This window comes from Chiloscyllium plagiosum, chromosome 24 (assembly GCF_004010195.1).
Source record: "Chiloscyllium plagiosum isolate BGI_BamShark_2017 chromosome 24, ASM401019v2, whole genome shotgun sequence".
Taxonomy (NCBI): domain Eukaryota; kingdom Metazoa; phylum Chordata; class Chondrichthyes; order Orectolobiformes; family Hemiscylliidae; genus Chiloscyllium; species Chiloscyllium plagiosum.
The window spans coordinates 44,735,462-44,758,007 of NC_057733.1; the positions used below are offsets into that span (position 1 = coordinate 44,735,462).

Sequence of the window (22,546 nt, forward strand, 5' to 3'; positions counted from 1 at the left end):
TATAAGGACAAACGTGAAGATACTTGGTCTAAAAGCAGATGTTCTGTTACTTTGAGCAGAATCCTACCAAGGCCCAAACAACACCGACTGTGATGTAAAGCAGCTCATACAGGAATGTATATTATCACACTAAATATTGAGATTATGACTTCAATAATTGAAAATTTATCCTGCAATTTGATGAGATGACTATTGCATTTTGTTGCATATTTAGTGTTGATTCAGCTTTCATTTTCTTTCATTTGAAGCTTTGTCATTTAATACATGAAATAATCTTTTGCAGTTTTCAAAATTAATTTTTTACCTTTTGGTTTCCAACACAGACTGGAGCCCAGGTATAAGAATGGATAGCCTTTCTAAAGAGCTGGCATAGGCATGATGGGCCAAATGCACTCCTCTGCTATGATTCTATAAGCTGTAATTGCGTACACAGAGAACATAAGGAGAGGACAGTGCAGCTTAGATTCTGATTCTACTGTTGGAATCTAATACAATCTAGTGCCAGTGAAAAGAACACCTAATAAGAATATATTGAATTTTCTTTGTATTTGGACGCATACAAATTGGGTTTCCTTCAGAACTTATCAAATAAAAGATTCTTTAGATTTTGTTAAAGAATATTGTACAGGAAAAGTTTGGAATATATTATCAATTGCATTCTCAAACCAAATTGAAAATTTCTCACCTTTTTATAGTTTTTGGATGTTGTGTCCAGAATTGACTTTGCACTCTACTGTAGAAAGGTTATTAATGTACGTTGATATAATGTAATATGTGCATTGCAGATCACTCTAGGCTGGCAATCTGTCCCAGCTTCTTATGGAAGAAGCTTCTACTAAGTATTGTTTTGATGCTTTTTTAAAAATCAATTATGCAGCTTTCCAAAATGGTCCAGTGGATAACTGCATCATGTCATGCACTACTAAACTGTGCTGAGTTGTGTTATCTCAATCAGGAGATGTTGCATTTGACCTCAGAGCTCCCTTCCGAAAGAACAGAGTTTCTGCTCCTGATCATTGTTCAGTGATCCAACATCTGCACCTGTTGAATATGAGCTAATTTCAGGAATGGGGAGGTGGGAAGAGTGTCTCTTGTAAAATTCCTCCCCCAAGATTCACTGAAACTGGTGGCAGCAATGTCACACGTGATCACATGACACTCATACACCCTTGTATAATACTGAAGCGAGCCCAATAATACTCAGCAAATGTCACTGAGTGTATAAGAAGAAATTTGCTGCATCGTTTCTAAATATCTTTAAACAGGTGCTATTTATCTGAAATATTGTTTCTTACTGTACATTTTTTCCAGTTTTTTCGATATACAGTTCTATGTTCATATTCACAAGAAAAACTGCATGTTTAACCTTGTCATAGTACAGTGGTACAGTGTCTCATTTCTCCATTTCCAACATCATAAGATTCTTGTGGTGCAGTGGTAATCTCCCTGTCTTTGAGGCAGAATGTCTGAGTTAAAGTCCCAACTGTTTCACAGGCGTGTCATAACTTATCTGAATAGTTTAATTTTTAAAAAATCCGACATTGGAGAAACTCTATTGGTTCAACAGTCTGTAACGGTTTGATTGGCATGGGCTGTGGCAAAATTGGAAGAGAAGTCCAGCAAGGCCAATTCCGTTGTCAGGAGCAACACACACCATCTTTCATACTTTTCACAAACAGCAGTGATTTCCTTGCTAGACAGAATGAATTGCCAATCGCTTGTTAGAAACTGTGTTGATGGCCCAACTCACCGCATTAATGTTCAATTTTCTATCTTCCCAAATTCACCAAACAAGCTAGACCTTGAGAAAACTTGACATGGAAACCAAAGCAGGCACCTGACAGGTTCAGCTCACCACTTGCTCCAAGTGACCTCACTGTGCCAGCCTCTAACAACGCAAGTGGCACATCTCCAATCCACAAATGGGATGCTTCTGCATTTCAAGGCTGCACTGACAACTGTCATTGTAATGCTTTAGTAAGGATTGTGCACCCAGGGGCATGCACCCGGCTCATGGACTGGATAAGGCTCCATTTCTGGGCTCTTTGCTTGTTATCATAATGTGCACTCATTCAGTGTACCTGGATACTCTCAGCACTCCTAGTTTGCATTGTCTAACCTTGTCTTTTTGCACTTTGGGCCCTCAAACCAGGCTTGTATGACGCCTGTGTTATTTTGGCATTTAGCACACAGTCAAAGGAAAGACTTTTGTCATGGTTGTCAGCAAGGTTCAGTCAAGTCAAGGGGTCTAGCCTTCACTCACAGACTGCTAGCACAGTAAGCCTCTGGTACCAGTCCAGGGACTTGGAAATGATCAATCAGCCACTTGAAACAATCAGAGTCAGGATAGAAACATAGAAAATAGGAGTAGGCCATTTGGTCTTGCAAGCCTCACTGAATGGCAGAGAGATCATGGCTGATCTGTGGCCTAACTCTATATTCCTACCTTTGGCTCATATCCCCTAATATATTTGCTTAACAAAAATATATCTGTCTTAAATTTAAAATTAACAACTGCTCCAGCACTCCGCTATTTTGGTTGATCCTAAATATAAGATTATGCTCCCTAGTTCTAGAAATCCCAACAAGAGGTAATTATCTACCCTGTCTTTCATGTTAATATTTTGATCAGATCACCCCTTAACCTTCTAAATTCTAAAGAAAACAGACCCAGTTTGCATAATCTCTCCTCATAACGTAACCCATGAAGACCAGGTATCATTCTTACATTGTGTTCCCTCCAAGGCTCATGCATCCTTCCTAAAGTGTGGTGCCCAAATTTGCTCACAGTACTCCAAGTTGGGTCTAACCAGGGTTTTATATGACCACATCATAATTTCTGCATTCTTGCACTCCATTCAATATGATCATGGCTCATCTTTCAACTGAGAACCCTTTTCCTGTTTTCTCCCTTTGATCCCTTTAAGCCCTAAAGAATTATATCTAACTCATTCTTGAAAACATTTGATGTTTTGGACGGAACTGCTTTCTGTAACAAAGAATTCCACAGCCTCACCACATTCTGAATGAAATCTCAGTCATAATGGCTGACCCCATATCTTCAAATTGTGACCCCTGGTTTTGATTTGCTGGTTATCAGGAACATCCTTCCTGGGTTTACCCTGTCTGGTCCAAATAGAATTTTATAGATTTTCTTGAGATCTCTTGTATTCTTGTAAACTGTAGTGAGTACAATCCTAATAGATCCAGTCTCTCTTCAAACATCAGTTCTGCCATTACAGGGATCAGTCTGACAAACTCCCTCCATAGCCTCCGATCAGGAGGCCAAAAGTGCACAGTATACTCAAAAGTGTGGTCTCACCAAGGTCCTGTACGATTGCAGCAAGACATATCCTTTTCCATGAAGGCCAACATACCACTTGCCTTCTTCAACACCTGCTGCGAAAGATGTTCTCCTCAAAAGGAGTAAGTAGCTGAATATTGTGCAGCCCACCACCTGTTTTGAGTCCTTCTGCCCTATTGGAGGCTGGTTCCTCCTGGAATGAGAGAGCGGCAGGTATTAAGGAGATAAAAGTGGTTGGTACAATTGTTACTTTTGGCTCAGGTAGGGAGTTAGACAGCACAGAGGTTATACAGGATTAGTCGTGTTGGGGTTGGGATGGGTGACAGTGAGTGAGGGAAGACACTACAGGCATTAATGAGTGTGATACAGCATGAGCCTTGGTGGGATGTGGCTACAGTAGCAAAGATAGGGTGACTGTGAGGTATCTGAGAGAAGATGGTGGCATGTAGAGCGCAGAGATAATTGATCTTCCTACAAGACTTTGCATTCCTCCAGGTGGCTCTGACTGCACTGACTCAAATGACACCCTCGGTCCATGCATGATCTGATGCGGCCTCCACTCCTGGCCTACTCCAAGGTCTCTACCCATACGATGATCCACAGATTTCCAGTTATATCCAGGCCAAATATCAGGAACTGTTGGACAGATGGTGCTTGTCCAGGTGCACAATGGCCTTTAAGAGATAGCACAAGCTCAGGGATGCCAGTGAATTCTCATTTATCACTGAGTGTTGAGTGGGAATAGTGCATGGTAAGATGTAGCTGGAATTGGATGCCTGAGATGTCATATGGGCGAGATAGGTAATTAAAGTCATAGTCCTGGACTTACCAGAGTCCTACCATGCTATAGGACTGCTCTCTCATTAGAGAAGAGAGAGAAAAAGAGATGGTTGGAGATGGTTTAGCCTGAGGGTCACCAAGCCTTAGGATAGTGCTTTGCTGTAACCTCAGACAGGGCAGGAATTAAACCCACGCTGTTGGCATCACTCTGCATCACAAACCAGCTGTCCGGCCAACTGAACAAATTGGCTCGCAGGTAATTAATGCGATGAGTTTAGCTTGATACAGTGAGAGAATTTGCTAGGCCTCAAGGCAAAAAGGTAACAAAACAACTTGGCATAACTTTGACTTAGCCAAAAAAGTGTAAGGTTCAGTCCATCATGTGAAATTTTCCCTTTCTTGGAGGTGGTGTGATGAGGGAAACAATTGGGCAGGTTGGACCTGGGAAGATATTCGTCTCATCCTACTATCTCACCAATTAAGTTCAGGGCAAGGAGCTTGATTGGGAACTCTATTTAGCAGCAATTAAAGCCCTTAAGTGATCAATCAGTGGCCATTTAAATTTCTCAACTCGCCACAACCTTGATTACCTTCAAGCAGGCAGCTCACTAACACCTTGTCAAGGGCACCTAGGGATGGGCATTAAATGCTGGCCAGCCAGCGATGCCCACACCCCTCCAGTAAAATATCACCTGCTTTCCAAGCAGGCAAGAAAGGTGGTTCGTTCCCATTCCTGATGAAGGACTTATGCCCGAATCATTGATTCTTTTGTTCCTTGGATGCTGCCTGACTCGCTGTGCTTTTCCAGCATCATACTCTCAACTCTGATCTCCAGCACCTGTAGTCCTCACTTTCTCCTAGTTGATTATAACCTTACTGCGAAGCCTCTTCCAAGAATGCCTACCTTGAAGAAGTTCTCCTCCTCCCTCTACAAGGATCTCAGTGAGTTTCTTTCTCACTGCACCCTCCAGGTCATCTCCTCGGCCCTGAAGCTCTTCAGCCATGTCCTGAAGCAGACTTGCTACCACAGCCACCGCTCCTTCCTCAGCACCTGCCGACGGAACCAAATGATCCTGCAGGACCTGAAACATTAACTCTGCTTTCTCCCCACAAATGCTGCCAGACATGCTGAGTTTGTCCAGCAATTTCTACTTTTGTTTCAGATTTCCAGCATCCACAGTTCTTTTGAGATTTCTTTTATATAATTTAGTTAAGAGGAGTATCAAACCACTCTATGAATTTACTTGCAACTTGTAGCACAAACCTCCACTGGCATTAACTGAATTGCTTAGGGAATAGTTGTACAATTTGACAAATAATTTTGATATCAAGATCAGAAATGTTGTGGGGTGAATTTTTACCACATTTGTGCCTCTTCAGAAAAGAGATTTTGGTAATAGTGGTGCAAAATAGTAGCACTGGAGCTTTTAATACAATTCCTGATCCAGCCCATGTTCATGTCAGCAGCTGTGCGCGGACATTTTGAGATTATTTCATGCATTTTCGTTGAAAAACCTCAACGAAAGATAAAATCTGCCAGTATTACAGAGAGTGCGACAAGAGATCTTTAACATTGGGTCGACAGAGAAGGAGAGACAGCAGACAAGAATCTTGTAGGTTAGAAGTCAAACAACGATCGCTTGTCAATAACAAGGTTTATCTTGTATACTGAGTGTGAGATGCGTGGACAGTTTTTCTGTCCTTAGATAGACTTGGCATTCTTAAAGAATTAAATGTGCTTGAAGGCAAAGGACATGTTTGACACCAAAAGGAAAATCAAGCTTTCTTGCAGCATCTTTATGTCACTATTATTACCGTTTCAAGGTTGGGGTTTGAAGTGTCTCAACTATCGTGCTCCTGGAAGTTCACCCAATTCTTTGATTCTGGCACAAGCTCAATCACGCTGTGGTTGGTTGGGGTGCAGGTCTATACTAATACCAGTGTTCCAAGGGTGCCCAAAAATCTGCCAGGAATACTTGGTAGCTCCTTGCTTCTCTATTGATCATGAAGTGTGGCCCAAAGTCATGGTCCCTCATTCTCCCTTTATATGTTGATTCCTTGATGCTGACCTTTGTCAAAAGAGCCAAAAAGGTAGTAATTTTTCTTAGTGCATTGTGTTATTTTGATATTTTTGGATCACTACCTGAAACAAATCAAGAAAGAGTTGAATAAATACTTGAAAAGAACAGAGAAATGGGGAGTGAGCAGGAGCGTGAGACTGATGAGATAGTTCAAAGAGTGTCCTCCCTGTGTCTTGAATCACTCAAATATCAAATCACAGTTGGTCACAGTGAATTCTAAGTGGGGCCCACAATGGCATATAGCCCTCCTTCAGATCATGTTGATAATATGTCTGGACTTTTAAACAAACCTGGGATCGTGCTAGACATACCTCCAGAACTGAGGAGTAGACCAAAGAAATATCTTTGGAACCTGCCATGCAGGCAAGAGGAGCAACTGGATGAAACATATTCTACACCACTGTCAGACCGTATTGCTTCCAAGATGCCTGGACCGCCTGTAAAACAGTAGAACGTCTGCCTTTGAAACAGCTCACTGAATTTCAGACCTCAACTTCAGTCAAAAGTGAAGGTTAGAGAATGGGACCTGTGGAGTTGCAGCCTTGATTCTCAATTTAGCCCTATCTCACCCCCATTCCTTGGTGATTTTACAGAATTCATGTCGTCTCTCCTGGTCGATCCTTACAAAAATTAAAGTTTAATAATGCTATGGCCTGAGTCATTGCTGCTGGAAGATGCTTTTATATTTGTAATATTCATTTGTATTAGCATGTCAGCTCAAATATGAGGATGTGCAACATTGACATCTTTATCCAGTGATGATACAGCAACAGCATCAGAATGAATAGATCCACATCCCAAGTTTACTGTCCACATTCCCGTTTCCATGCATTTCTCAAATGTGATATGCTAATAAAATTTAAGAGCAGCAACATTTTCTCCACAATTTATACAATTGTCCAAAATAGCTGAAATGATCAACTGTGCTAATTCCTGGACTGAAAGGCTATCTTGCCATCCAGCCCTGTTTTACAGTCCAGATTATGTGTAGCCCTATACTACAGGCCAGTGCTCAATGTAATCTTGATATATTTATTTCTATTTAAATAACTTTATGCCACAAATAAGCCTTTGACCCTAAAAATCATATATTTTATCTATGAATTACTATTGACATTTGGGAGCAATGTCACCAGTCCTTTAGAAATATGATTACATTTCACGTGCTTATGTTTAAGAATGCTTTTGTGGGGCTGCATCAGCCTTAATGCAGCTGTTTGTAAGCTTGTGATGTTTCCTGTGTATGTGTTTGGATGTCGGTTGCAGTCAGGATCAAATTAGTTTGATACACTCCATTTCGACGGTGCTGAACCATATGAAAATTGGTGGCTTGAATGAGCTAGTGAGTGGTGGTGTTGTTATTGAACATTATCCCAGCAACTCAGCACCCTCAAAATAAAATAGGATCTTGAGTGAGTATTGAAAGTATTTTGAAAACTTTCCTGGACTATGTGCAAATAAAGTGCGGCTGAAGTAGCTCCCATTCTTATTTATTTTGAGTGGGAATTTGGATGGATGTAGCTCTTTGTATTTTCACACCTCCAAGCAATGCACCACTTCCCATTTCAAGGTGAAACACTAAATCCTGTTTCAAAACTGAGCAGTGCTAACACGTGGCACGGTGGCTTAGTGGTTAGCACTGCTGCCTCACAGCACCAATATCCCAGATTCGATTCCAGCCTCGGGTGACTGTCTGTGTGGAGTTTGCACATTCTCCCCGTGTCTGCGTGGGTTTCCTCCGGGTGCTCCGGTTTCTTCCCACAGTCCAAAGATGTGCAGGTCAGGTGAATTGGCCATAGTGTTAGGTGCATTACTTGGATGGAAATGGGTCTGGATGGGTTACTCTCCAGAGGGTCTGGACTGGTTGGGCTGAAGGGCCTGGCTCCACACTGTAGGGAATTTAATCTAATCTAACAAAATGAACTGAGTGAAGTATTTGTGATGCCTTTCACATTTGACTTACCTTCTACTTTCTGCCCTCCCATGTAGCACTGGAAAGCTGAGCTCTCACAGACTATGTAGGGTATCCATTGTATATTCATTAACATTGTATCCTAACAATTTACAAATCCATTATTGCTTAATTATTGAATCATAAACTATGACCCTGCAAGAAAGGAGAGTATATCAAAAATTGAGTGCAAAATGAACTGGAATAAGAGGCCTTTTCATTCACTGGGAGTTGTAGAGAGTATAATTAGAGACATTTGGAGATAGATATCCTATTGAATATAGTACTCAGCCAACATTAACTTGTGGCTGATACTTTTCATCCCTGTCCAATACAATAATTTCGATTTAAAGAAGCAGATGCACTTAAAATCATCCCTGTTCACTCAGCTAGTTGCAAAAAAGTCAAAAATGCTAGGATAACGTGTAGAAAACATATTGCTCAATTTTATTTGTGCTGGTATAGATGTAAGACTACTTTGTACTGAAAGTACTCCCAGTAGGATTTCCTTATCCCTTAATTTCTGGTATATAATCTAATTTCTTCGTTATGTTTTTGAAGTCACAAACCAGAAATCCATTTCAATCCATCATTATTGTGTTTAAGCAACAAATAGGAATACTGAGAGCACTGTTCACAGCTTTTCAGTGTCATCCCTTATGATTACAGAAGTGCTGCTTTATAAAACTTTGCTGAACGTACAAAACAACAGAACACTTGAATCTTCAAAGAGCTATATTTCAGAACATAATAAAGATAAAAAAATTCAAATTTATCACATTTCTGTTTAATTGCATGCCCCATTTGCAATTCGGCTTTTAAAACAAATCTGAGATGGATGTACTAGATCTTGTTAATATGCTGGTGGAATGATATTGGAGTGATCCATAAATACTGCACAGCAGATAGAAGATTTACTATGTGATGAAATGCAGCTTAAGATAAGTACAGCATTCAAAGCTTATACTGTGTATTTTAAAACAAGAATCACAGATTAGTGTGTTCTTATTTGCTTCACTGCATTGAAAATTTACAATTATACTTAATACTATGAGCCAGTCTGCTTGTGCTTTCACAGATAACTATGACTATTCATGCATTGAGACCAAGCAACCTCATTATTTTTATATAATGTAAAACCAAATTTAAACAAATGGCACCCATCTCGAGATTGTTTAGGGAAATAGAATTCAGATTTGTTAGATTATTCTGTCAGCCAATAGAAAAATATGGTAATATTGTGATATGTCCTGAACAAGAGTAAGCTTTCTTTATTTAGTGAGAGAGATTAAGTCCGAGAGGAAACATGTTCAGAGTTAAAAAGAAAACACAAATGCCAGAAACCGAATGAAACGAAAAGACAATGTCCTTTCTGCTGTTATTGGCAGATCGGGTATGTGATTGGTCTGGGAATTGGAATAATAATCAGCTTTCAGTCTCATCAGAGTCCACTGCTGAAAAGTGACCACATTCATGTATTAAGTCTGCATTTGAAGGATGGAGCATGTTCAGCCTTGGTGACATTAATTTTGCCTGCAAAGTGTTTGCCAATGGGTGCACATGTTGTATAAATCACATTGAGCAATTATCACTGAACAGCATCTAGAGATCTGCTTTGCTTACAGAAAAAGCACACGATTCCTGAACATTCCTGAGCTGACCGCAGGCGTTGCTTAGAATTAATGAAGTTAATTGTTACTTTTTGATGTTTTTAATATGACTAACTCTCCTAAGATACAATTCATGCATGGTTCAGGATGTGGTATAGTGTTTCTTGTTGAACAGTCTCACTCCAAAGCCTCATATTGACACTTGTCACTGATTGTTGGCACTTTCTGCTATTCGGATTAGGGCTTGTGGAATTTGAGCTGATATGTCAGCACAGATTGAGGATTTAAAAAGGAGAGTAGCTAAAGTAAATATTGGTCCACTGCTGACTGAGGCATTGAACAATTCTTTTGTGGGGGTCTTATTAGTAGAGAAAGACACATTACATCCCAGAAAGTGAGTAATTAAGAAATTAATTAGAGCAAGGAAATTAAGATAATTAATATCAACAGAGAAAATGTCATCACTGTCCACATGGTTTTATAGAAGGACATTTTGTCTAAAAATTGATCAGAATTTTTAAGGATGTAAATAATAAGGTAGATTAAGAAAAGATTAATACACAAAATGAAAGCTCGTGGAATTGGGGACAATGTATTAATAGGGATAAATTATTGGTTAACGGCTAGGAGGAAAGAGTAGGGAATTGTTTATCTGTTGTGACATGGGAGTTGCCCATCCTAATTGTTCTTGAACTGAGTGGCTTGCTAGGCCATCTCAAGAATAGGTAAGAATAAAACATATTGTAGTGGGTCTGGAGTCACATGGAGGCCAGACTGAGTAAGAACTGAAGATTTCTTTCTCTAAAGGACATTATTGTATCAGATGGATTTTTACAACAATTAATTCTCTTTCTTATGGTCAGTACCATTGAGTTGAAAATAATAAGGTAGATTAAGAAAAGATTAATACACAAAATGAAAGCTCGTGGAATTGGGGACAATGTATTAATAGGGATTTTTACAACAATTAATTCTCTTTCTTATGGTCAGTACCATTGAGTTGAATTTGTGTTCCAGACTTATTAATTGACTTTCAATTCCCCTAGCATGTTATACAGGCATTTAAACCTATGTCTTCAAACAAATATCCTGGCCTCTGTATTTCTACTCATGTTTCATGACCACTGACACTCTGTAAACAGGGAATTAGCAGCCTGTGACCATTGAATGCTGTATGGCTGAGTGCTGGAGCCTTAGTTGTTTGCAGTTTACCTTAATGACTGGGACAAAGAGACATAGAGTAGTGTACCAATTTTGCTGACAATAGAAAGCCAAGTGGGAATGCGAGCTGTGAGAAGGACATAAAGACTAGCAAAGATACTGGTTAATTGTGAAGTTACTCCCTTTGATCGGAGACGTATAGAAGAGGAGTACAAAAAAAGGTGTGAAACTTGCAAGTGTTGATGCTCAGCTGGCTTGTGTGTACGCAAACAAGAATCATGGGCATTAGGCCCTGGGTGCAGCAAGTACTAAGTCAGGTAATGTCATATCTGTCTTTGTTGCAAAAGGATTTGAGAACAAGATTTAAGGAAGTCTTGTTACAATTTTACAGGTATTGGTGAGATCCCATCTTAAATACTATGTATGTTTTTGCTCTCCATATTTAGGCAAGGAATTCTTACATTGGATGCTGTGAAAGTAATGGTTCACTATGTTGGTTCCTTGATTGACAAGGTTGTCCTGTGGGAGGTTGAGTAATCTTGACCTATATTCTCTGGCATGTAGTAGAGTTGATTTCATTGAAACATACAATATTCTGATGGAGCTTAGCAAAGTAGATACTGAGAGGTTGATTCCCATGGCTGGGGAATCTAAAACGTGGGGACACAGTTTCAGGATAAGTGCATAATCATTTAGCACTGAGATAAGAAATCTCTTGACTTAAAAAGTTGTGAATCCTCGGTGGATGCTTGTTCATTGAATATATTTAAGGCTGAAACAGATTTTGTTCTGACAGAATCAAGGGTTAAGGGGTGTAGACAGGTACACAGATTTGAGGCTGAAGACTAGCCATGATCTTATTGAATGGTAGTGCAGGTTCAATGGCTGAATGGTCTACTGATTTTTCTTATGTTTTTATGTTCAGACAAAACACAAAAATGTAAATAAATATTTTTTCGAATAAGAGAATTTAACTCATGGAATCCCAAAGTACTTGGGCTTCAGAAATTTGCAGATTATATCAATGCCATAGATAGACACAGCCAAGTGGGACTAGTTCAGTTTGGGAAACTTGGACGGCATGGATGAGATGGACCAAAGGGTCTCTTTCTGTGCTGTATGACTCTATGACTATAAGTGAACAAGGTATTACATTTCTACATGTATTCACAATACAAAGCCTGGTGGGAGTGTAAGCTGTGAAAACAATGCAAAAAAAAATCTAATAGAGACAGGTTAAGTAACTGGGCAATCTAGTGATTGTAATAAGGTCAGCCAGGTGTACCTCATAGACTATGAGTTCCCTGATTGGGGCCATTAACCTGGTCCAATCAGGGAGCCCTGGCTGACAGATATGAACAGGAGTGTCAGAGATTCTGTTCATTTTGAGAGCTGGCTCTGAGGAAGCTGAATCAGTCGAGGACTCTGCATGTGTAAATAAAAAGTGTAACTTAGTGACAAGATATGGTTTCTATGGAGTTATTTCAGGCAAGAAGATGGCAGGTGGAGTAGAGTGAAGAAAATGCAAAATTATCCACATTAGAAGGAAGATTAGAAAAGCAGAATATATTCAAGAAGGTGAGAGATTTGGCATTCAAAGGTATTTTAGGTGTCCTTGTACAAAAGTCAAAGTTAAGATTATGGGTACAGCAAGTAATTTAAAAAGATAATTAAAATGATATCTTAATGCTTCATTGTAAGGGGATTACTATACCAATGTCAGGAAGACAAAGGAAGAATAAACTTGCCTTAACAGAAGTTTGACAAAGGGTCACAGATTGACTTTTGTGATGAGAGGGCTTGTTTATGAGAAGTTAATAAACAGAATGGGTTTATACTCTTGCAAGTTTAGGAAAATAAGGGATGAGCTCATTGATAACACAAGCTTAAAGGGCCAGGCAGGATAAATACTGAGAGGCTATTTTCTAAGGACTCACACTGTCAGAATAAATGTTGGTCATGCAGGATTGAGATGGGGAAAATTTCTTTGTTCAAAATATTGTGATTCTTTGGAATTGTCTAGTTCAGAAGGTTGTGAATGTCTAGTCATTAAGTATGTTTGAGACAGAGATCGATTTTTGGGGGGACATTGAAAGAATCGCTTACTCTTCTTTCCCATGTTCTAATGTTGTGTTCACTCCATATGGGAATTGCTGCAATGATTTGTTGCTTGTTCTCTGACTGGCAGCTGTCCTGCATTGTGTTTCCCAATAGTCCTTGTTTCATTTTTTAATTTAGGCTATTTAGAAATGTAGATAGTTCAATAAGGAAAAAAAAGTTTAAAACAACAGAGATCTACCTCTAAAATAATCAAACAACAAGGAGATTGGTGGTATGAAGCTATTATGTATTTCAATAATTACCATGAACAATTCTGAAATTTGAAACATGGTGGGGATATAGATACATCAAAGCCACAGAGCTGGACTAATGCTCCAGCAGTGCAGAGCGAATGTAGGAAAGCAAGTGCAGCACAATGTCCTCTGATTGTCATCTGTCATAGACTGTAAGGGATACTGACCAAAATAAACACAACTTAGTGTGGTACCATAGAACTTGGTTAAATTAAAGAATTTATAGTTTTGATTTCAACTTAGCTTATTATATTTAACTAAATTTGCTCAATTGTATTACATATTCTACACCATCTCATGATAGTACGGAGGTCAAAATTTAGGTTATATTAATTTACATGTTTTTGGAATTCTACTTACCACTGCCATCTAATCAGTAAAAAAATGTCAGGAAAGGTTAAAAGAGGAGAACATATGATCACTTGGGAGTACTAAAGTTATATTGAAATAAAAATCAGAAGGTGCTGAGAAACCCAGCAGGTCTGGCGGTATATGTGCCGTGAAACAGAATTTGCATTTCAAGTGTAATCCGATTCTTCTTTGGAACTGTGTTGTCTTGAACTAGCTCTGTTTCACAACTTTTGGGAAAGGTACCAACAAACTTTCACTGTTGGTGACTTATTCACATTCATCTTTATAAACAAAAGAGTTTCTTCAGTGGTTCAATTGGGAATTACTTCGCCTGAACTTCAAAGACAAGTCAGGAACTACCCTTGTAAGTGTGTGTGTGTGTGTGTGTGTGTGTATTTTGAGTTAGCACATCTGCTGCTCGTGGTCCTAGCAATTCTGAGGTAAGGGGGAGAAAAGGCAAGTCACGGGTCCTGACTGTATGTCAGTAATGCCTGCAAAAGTATAGGGTTCGTCTAAAATATTTTATGCAACAGTGCAAACAGACAATCTTAAATCGGTCATTCAGTGTGTTCCCTCCCCCCCGGCAATTTCATTTTCAAGTCATGAAAGGGTATAATGGCAAAAGACTCTGTAACATCATCACCCAGGTCAAAGTTACTCCCAATGTAAAAGTTGGATGGCGAGAGACTAAGGCTTGGCTGTGATGGTTAATACATTTGAATAACTTGAAAATGCTCACAGTCTGGCCTTGCACATGAAGAGCAGCATTGAGAAAAGAATACAAGACACCTATTGAAAGATAAACCAGAAAGAGTCATCATCATTTGAAGAGTGTGAGTAATTGGAGGAAATAGCTTATTCATTAATGAAGGCTTTTCTTTGCCACTGAAGAAGATCAGCCCATAACCTTTGGTACTATGATGTAGTTTATACCACCATCTTTTGCATTTGGAAACAAATGAACGTTGCCAATAGTTTGCGTGAAGACTTTACCTTTTAAAAAAAAATCTGACTGCTCAAAAAATATTCAGAAACAATAACAGTTTTTTGACTGCAAGATGACCTGTATCCTGAATTCTCTGCAATGGACTGAAATGGTGATTGACATTTACTGTTCTGCAGATGTTTCTCACAGGGATTCATAACAATATTGTTCTTTCTCTCAGGCAGTCACTGTGATTCTTACACTTCTTACTGAGATTTACCATAGTTTTGATTTCAGGAATTTGTTTGCAGCTTCATTACTGCAGGATTCTGTCAGAATATTTTGTTTTAGTGCAGCATTGTTCTGACAGGTTTGTTTATCAGTGCTGGAATCGATGTCAGCACTCTCATGACTGTCACAGATTTAACAAATGGCAAAAATATCAAACTCTAGACAGTACAAAGGGAGTGACAGCAGAAACCATGATCATTAATATGTTATCTACGAAATGTTGGCATTAAACATGCTAATATTGTTAAAGTATATTCTGCCCACAGGCTCAATATATGACAGTATATTCTGAGATATCTAGTGTAAATAATATGTGTAATACATATACCACAATTAAATCAGGATGGTGTTCTTTAAATGTGGATTCACTTCACTAAATTCCCACTTTGCTTTGATATTTGCGAAACTCACTTCAAATTGTTCACTGTTTGTTTAGTGAGAAAATTGACAATGAATTCTAAGGGGGTAGATGTACCAAACTAGATGAATATACAAATATAAATTACTGTTGAGTTATATAGATGAACAATGAACAGATTATGTATTCTCGTTTTAATGGTATGTTAATTACATCATTAAGACACACAGGTAGGTGTTATTTAATTCAGTATTGAGAGTGTGGTACTGGAAAAGGCGCAGCAGGATAGGCAGCATCCGAGGAGCAGGCGAATCCACATTTCTGGCAAAAGCCCTTCATCCTGCTCCTCAGATGCTGCCTGACCTGCTGTGCTTTTCCAGCACCACACTCTCGACTCTAATCTCCAGCATCTGCAGTCTTCACTTTCACCTTGTTATTTAATTCTGTACCTAGAGCACTTAGGGGTCTCTTGTGGCACAGTAGTAGTGCCCCTACCTCTGAGCCAAGAGGCTTGGGTTCATGTCCTACCTGCTCCAGAGGTACAGGTTGACTATAAAACAGCCTACAGCACTTCTGAGGGGAGATGATAGCCAAGTGACATTATCGCTGGACTATTAATACTGCCACCCCGGTAATGTTCTAGGGACCTGGGTTCAAATCCTACCTCTGGAATTAAGAGTCTAATGATGACTATAAATTGACTATCGTAGAGAAATTACGGTCCTTGTTGTATGGTGGTAGTGTCCTTGCCTTTGAGCCTAGTTGCCTGGGGATTTAAATCCCACCTGCTCTGGAGATGTGCCACAATACATCTGAACACGCTGATTTTTTTAAACAAAATATGTAAAGAGGGATGACTTTCGGTGTTTAGGGTCAAAAATGTAGTACATAGTGCCCCACACAATTGTAGATTAAGTAGGTTCACAGATTCTCAGGATGCCTGTAACTTCTGTGGTGTTGAAGAGCCCATGTTCCATCTTCATGCAGAGGGTGTTAGACTACAGTCCCTTTTCATGTATTCAAAGGGGCTTCTTCTTCAGTTTTGGTTTCACTTTAGCACCATTTTCTAAATCTTTGGTCATCTGCAGTGAAGGGGACACAGAAGACAGAGGACCTCATTATTGGCCTGCACCAGGACGTGGCCAAGGTGATCATAAACAGGTTTAGGCAGGGGGAATCGAACAGCCTGATTGACTGCTGTGACTATCTTCACATTTGGGTGACCCTGGAGAAGAAGCCAGGGTGGCCCTGGCATGTTTCAGAGCTTTTGAAACCAGTAGGCACATCAGGTAATGGAGTGCATTGTCTCCCCCTCACAATCAAATTTTAACTTATACTTTGACTTCTTAACTACTTGAATTGTGTTACGGTGTCACTCGAAGTGGCTATTACGAATCAATTTGATTTAATTAATTGATTTGATTATTAGTGCTTTTATTGATATTTTAAAAAGATTATAAAGAAACATAGAGAATTCTCACGGGGCTTGACAAAGTAAAAACTGACAGAATGTTTCCCTTATGGGAGAGTCTAGGACCAGAGGGCACAGTCTCAGAATAAAAGAGCACCAATTTAAAGAATGAGATGAGGAAGAATTGCTTCTAATGGAGAATGGGAGAGTCTTTGGAACTTCTTGCCACAGAGAGCTGGCGGGGCTGAGACCTTGAGTATATTTAAGGCTGAGACAGATTCTTGCTCAGTCAGGAAGTCAAGGGTTACAGGGAGAGGACAAAATAGTGGACGTGAGGAATGTCGGATCAGCTGTGATCTTATTGAATGGTGAAGCAGGCTTGAGAGGGCAAATGGCCTATGCCTGTTCTTGTTTCTTATGGACAGCTGGGACACTGGGGATGTAGGTAGAAGTCAGGCATTTGTATTGTTATGTTTTACAAACAAGCTACTTTTCAAGAAAAGAATTTGCATCTAGTTTCATACTCCACTTGAAATCAAATTAATATTTTCCCTGATTTGTTTCAATGGCTTGGATAAATAGCTGTTCTATATAGGCATTGCTGGATGGTATCAAGCTAACTTTAATCCTGTTTTTCTCTCCTACTCACATGCACTTTCCAGTGAGAATCAATGATTGTTGTAGTGTGTGGACGATGACTACCATTTCCTTGTTCCGTGCATAAACCAATTCGGACTGCCAACTAGGTTAAAAGTAGCCAAGTCATATGTGGGATAAAATTTGAGTTTTTGTCAATATATATGCCTCAGTTCAACATTTGGTAGCCACTTTGACATTGAGTCAACTGAGACATCTTATGTTTAACTTGCTTGCTGTGCTCTTCATTACTTTTCCAGCCCAGCTGAAGATATCTGTTCCCAAAGATCAGCCAAGATGACCCAGCAGAAAGTAAGAGCTATCATGACCATCAGTATTTTACCAGCAAAGCCTTAAGATGTTTACATAAACAAGCCAGCTGGGCTCAGAAATCACCAAGATGTGGAGTTGGAATCTGCTTCTGACTGGGAAACTAGCACTCAAAGCTCTGTAGTTCCTTACCTACCTCAATATTAATGGTATCGTACAATCAACAGAAATTAAGACCAAGCTTGACACTACCTAACCACTATTTTTGGATCTATTTTGTATATCCTGTTTTCAATTTTAACACATATTGGTATATTTTCTTTGTTACACATTTATGAATATGCATATTAATATATTGTATATCTTTTAATATAATCTCTTTTCTGCATGTATAACATGGGTCGATACTGAGGGCTGCTAATTCAGAGTACCATCTGGGTTATTGCATTATCAGCATAAAAGAAGAGGAATAACTCTGGCCCTTCTGGTAACGGTGTGAGGAAGAGGTGCGAAATCGGTTTGAACTAATTAGTTGCAGTTAACTAGACAACATTAGCTTAGGCAATGGTCTGAATGGCCTCATGCCAAAATTCCAATGATTGTGAAATATCCAACTCTCAAACAATGTGTGTAGATAAAATACGTAATTAACAGTTGCTTGATGGTACAGAGCTTGAATTTTGATGGAAAATATGATTGCTTGAAATTTGGTACTCTTGCATTTGTCCTGATCAGGGAAAGACAGCAATGTGTTCCTCTTCTCAACAGCATTGAGATCTGTAATGTGTATAATAACATCTCTGAAATTGAGGACAGATGAGCACAAACATAAAATAATAAGGTTACAGATTCCATTAAAAAGAGTTGAGAGAAATTTAATATGAAGGAATTACAGGGAGTACAGGAACAGTTCCTCTTAGATAGCCTTGAACTCTCTACTTTCCTCCGTGGAAGAGTTCATGTTTGTGTAGCTAGTGGTTTTCCATTTGGGTTACAGCACACTGAATTTTAGAGTCAATATTGGCACACACCAGGTGACAGGGAAAAATGCAACCAAAGTGAAATCGCAACTCCTTAGAAGCCATGCTTTAAGTACAGATAAGTAGGAAATATAGTATTCTCAGGGCGTAATCACATCTCAGGACTCAGACAGTAATTGGAAACTGCAGCTAATTATATTATCTAAACCCGCAATTAGATTATTGCTTTGTAATCGTGCCTGTGTAAACATTATTCTCCATTTGTTCAAATGTTCAGAAGCAAAAATAAAAAAAGTTAATAAAAATATACATTGATGTGAATAGTGATTATATAAGGGAAAAAAATTAATAATTTAACAAGGTGTTTTTGTTATTCAGTAGATAACTGTCAGATGCAGAGGAATTACTACATTATTACAAAATGTGCTTTTCTGTGGATGGGGTGGGACTGTTTAATACCTAGAGATGGTGCAACATTTTACCCAAGTTTGTTTTTCTTCTGGTAATTTTCCTTTTTTTAGAGAAAACACTGATCTTATTCAGTACAGACAAACAATTTGTCTTTTTTTTTAATCCGTGCCTTAATACTTAGTGTGTTTAAAGCAGGAGCCTTTTGTATTTGAACTTTTTAACACACAATAGAATCTCTCTGTTTGAGAATTTGTTGCATTCTGGTAGCATTACAAATCCAAATGGCTTTTTCAGTAAGAAATTATAGATTGGTTTGTACAAAATTATTTTGCAATAATGATGGTAATGCCAATATCAACCTTAGGATATAACAACATTAAGAATGCCCTAGATTTGTACTAAAGCAATTTGAATCCGAATAATTTGGATTTATGTTGTGAAGTAAGCAAAAATTGGAGGGTAATTAGGTTATGCTGCTAAGTTTGTGCAACCACTAAAATCAAAAAACAACATAAATGAAGCTTATTTAATGCCACACTAACACTGCTAATATACAAATACACAGTTTGAATGAGTGGGTCTTTCATCTTCATTTAATAGTTTGCTTTCTATGCTGTTATCGTAAATAATGGGCACCCTATTTCACATTACGTTTTTTCATTTATAAGATTACGCACTGTGTGTTTCAAAGACGGCACAACAGATGTGAACAATCTTTCCCATCCCAGAGATCTGCATATACGCACTTCCAGTAGAGGTCACTAGATAATAAGAAGGTGCATGAATGTCGACTTACTTTTCTTCCCTCTAAACCACTACTTGTCCCTCTCAGCCAGTTATGGCTCAGTTAGGACAGTCCATGGAATGAACCTATCTTTGCAGTGGTATGTCTCAAATACTTGCTGCCTTAATTAGAACCTGACTATTAACCAGACTTGTTTTGATCATTCAGAATTACATTTCTAATTGAGCCCAAAAATTGGGGAGTTGCTTTAAGTGAATATGAAATTTGAACACAAAGCGCGAGGATAGGAATATCTGACAGACTGATTTCTGAAGTCCCTTAAGCTGAATACATGTTGTCTCCTGCATTGTTAGGAATCACAGAAGTGGTGCTGAGGAAATTCTGCCATGTGCTGCTTCGAACAGCAGGGACTCTTACAGCAGCAACCGCAATCATGCTGAAACCCTGCATTCAATAATTCTGTTGTATAACACTGCAGAGAGGAGCTCTGTTATTTTATTCTGTATTGGAATAAAGTGTTAGATTAATTAGTCAGTCATATTAACAAAAATTAGACTTTTCTTTAATTGTTTTAATATAATTTTTCATACATTGAAGGCATTGCTGGTGCAGAGAACTGTGTACATCAATTTTTTTCTTCTTCTTTGTTGAAAATACATGCTATAATTTTACTTTTACATAAATTACCAGATTTCCAGCATCAATGCTGTAAGTTGTAAGTTCCCATTTTACAAATGGGTAGAAATTAGTTTTGCTGAATTTTACGCACCTGTTCAGAAATAGCTGAATTCAGGTTGGGATAATTACTTGTATTTTTGAATTTACAAATTTAAAATTTTGGTTAGAATTTGCAGGGAGTGTATTCACAACAATAATACAATATTTTTAATAAAATCATCTTTGAATCGTTTAATAATTGTGCTTCATTCAGACTGTGTACGTTGACTGTTTATTTTTCAAACCTTGTCAAATCTGCATTATGTTCCCAGAGATCCTCATATTATTTATTCATGGAGTTGCTCCTTATGTAATAATGAGGTGCTTGCACAGGAGTGAGTGAAAGATGAGAGCTCTTGTCCCTCCTCAGTTAAAACATCTGTCTGACCCACTGGTACAAAAGTGAAGGAGAAAAGGTCATGTTGGATGATGTTTATTGCTATCATTCATGAGTAAGGCCTCATTTCCGTGGTATATTCGTCACCACACTAGTGTTAGAGAGAATCCTTAAGGTCTGATGTGCATCCGGTGTTTTTGATCTTTCTGTGTTTGACACATCAGTATTTGGTTTCAGACATTTGCAAAATCCTTTCACTTTTTTTTGAAGAATGATTCATCAAGTGCCATCATGCTATATGATTGAATTATTGATAAGAAAATCAATTAGATATGAATTAAGGATAGTTTTTTTTAGTAAATGAGGGTCCAGTTAGCAGTTGATATTTCTGTCAATGGAAGGTTTTGTGGAGTGCTCAGGGGACCTGGTCTAATTTTAAAGAACTTCACAAATGTCAGTGGATGATGACTAAACAAGGATAATTCGCAACTTACTGGAATAATTTACCAAAAGCAGAAAATGATAGAAATGCAAAGCAGAACGTCAGCCTCTGAAAGTAAAAAGACAGGTAACATGATAACTAAAATCTTCACCTGAAACATTAATCTGCTTTGTTTGCAGACCTAATTTCAGCATACTCTTCATTTACTATAGCCTCCCAGCATTCAAAGATGTCTTAAAATCCCCACTGGATCTGATGCCTCTGACTCTAATGTACAGCAGTTGCTAATACTACAGGGAAGCACAGGTACATTTTATAGGATCCAATCCACATTATACAGAGTTGTCGCTATACTTATAAATGTTTCCTTTAATAACAATGTGGCATTTAGGTCCTGAAGAGTACACGTTTAATCCAGGACCATTTCATGAAGTTCCAGATTGCCAGTATCTGACAGGTTTCCCGGGGTGGAGGCAATGGCCTAGTGGTATTACTACTGGACGGTTAATGCAGAGACCCGGATAATGTTCTGGGGGCCCAGGTCTGAATCCTGCCACAGCAGAAGGTGGGATTTGAATTCAGTTTTTTTTTCAAATCTGGAATTGAGAGTCTAATAACAATCATGAATCGATTGTGAGGAAAACCCATGTGGTTCACTAATGCCCCTTAGGGAGGGAAACTGCCATCCTTATTTGGTCTGACCTACATGTGACTCCAGACCCGCTACAATGTGGCTGACTCTTAAATGCTGTTTGGACAATTCGCAATGGGCAATAAATGCTGGCCCAACCAGTAATACCTTCATCCCGTGAATGAACAAAATAAAGGTAGGCCCTAGATAGGCTGGAAGTATGCAACAAACTGTCTTTGTGAATTCCATTCTGTTGAGATGTCTGGAAATCTAAAATAGATAATTTACGTGCCATATGGTAGAATATGTACAAGGTTGATTAATGATAGCTAGCAAGGGGTCATTCTGTCCGATTACAGTAAGAGAGATGGCATTGCAGCGGTAATGTCAGACTAGACTCTGGGAGCATGGATCCAAATTCAACCATGGCAGCTGATAGAATTCAAGTTTAATAAATCTGGAAATAATGGGGGGATCTAAGATGGTGGCGATCTGAGAAGATCACACTGCAGAGCTTCGCATCGCAGCAGGAGCAGGACAGTCCTTTAACCCACCCAACCCAGGTCATCAGGATTTCTTGGGGTGTTGGAAAGATTGTGGATCCCCAAGAAACATTTAAAAATTGACTTAACTGTAATTTCAAGGAGAAAGTGAGGTCTGCAGATGCTGGAGATCGGAGCTGAAAATGTGTTGCTGGAAAAGCGCAGCAGGTCAGGCAGCATCCAAGGAACAGGAGAATCGACGTTTCGGGCATAAGCCCTTCTTCAGGAATGAGGAAAGTGTGTCCAGCAGGCTAAGAT

The 22,546-nt window shown here is 38.9% G+C and overlaps 1 protein-coding gene across 1 annotated transcript in view; it reads left to right on the forward strand.

Annotated features, from left to right (window-relative positions):
- Positions 1 to 18,772, forward strand: part of LOC122562232 (endonuclease V-like) — an 81,272-nt gene extending 62,500 nt beyond the window's left edge. Inside the window, exon 6 of the mRNA XM_043714959.1 lies at positions 17,474 to 18,772. The gene's annotated coding sequence lies outside the window, so the exon portion shown is untranslated. The remainder of the gene's footprint in view (positions 1 to 17,473) is intronic.
- The last annotated feature ends 3,774 nt before the right edge of the window (positions 18,773 to 22,546 follow it).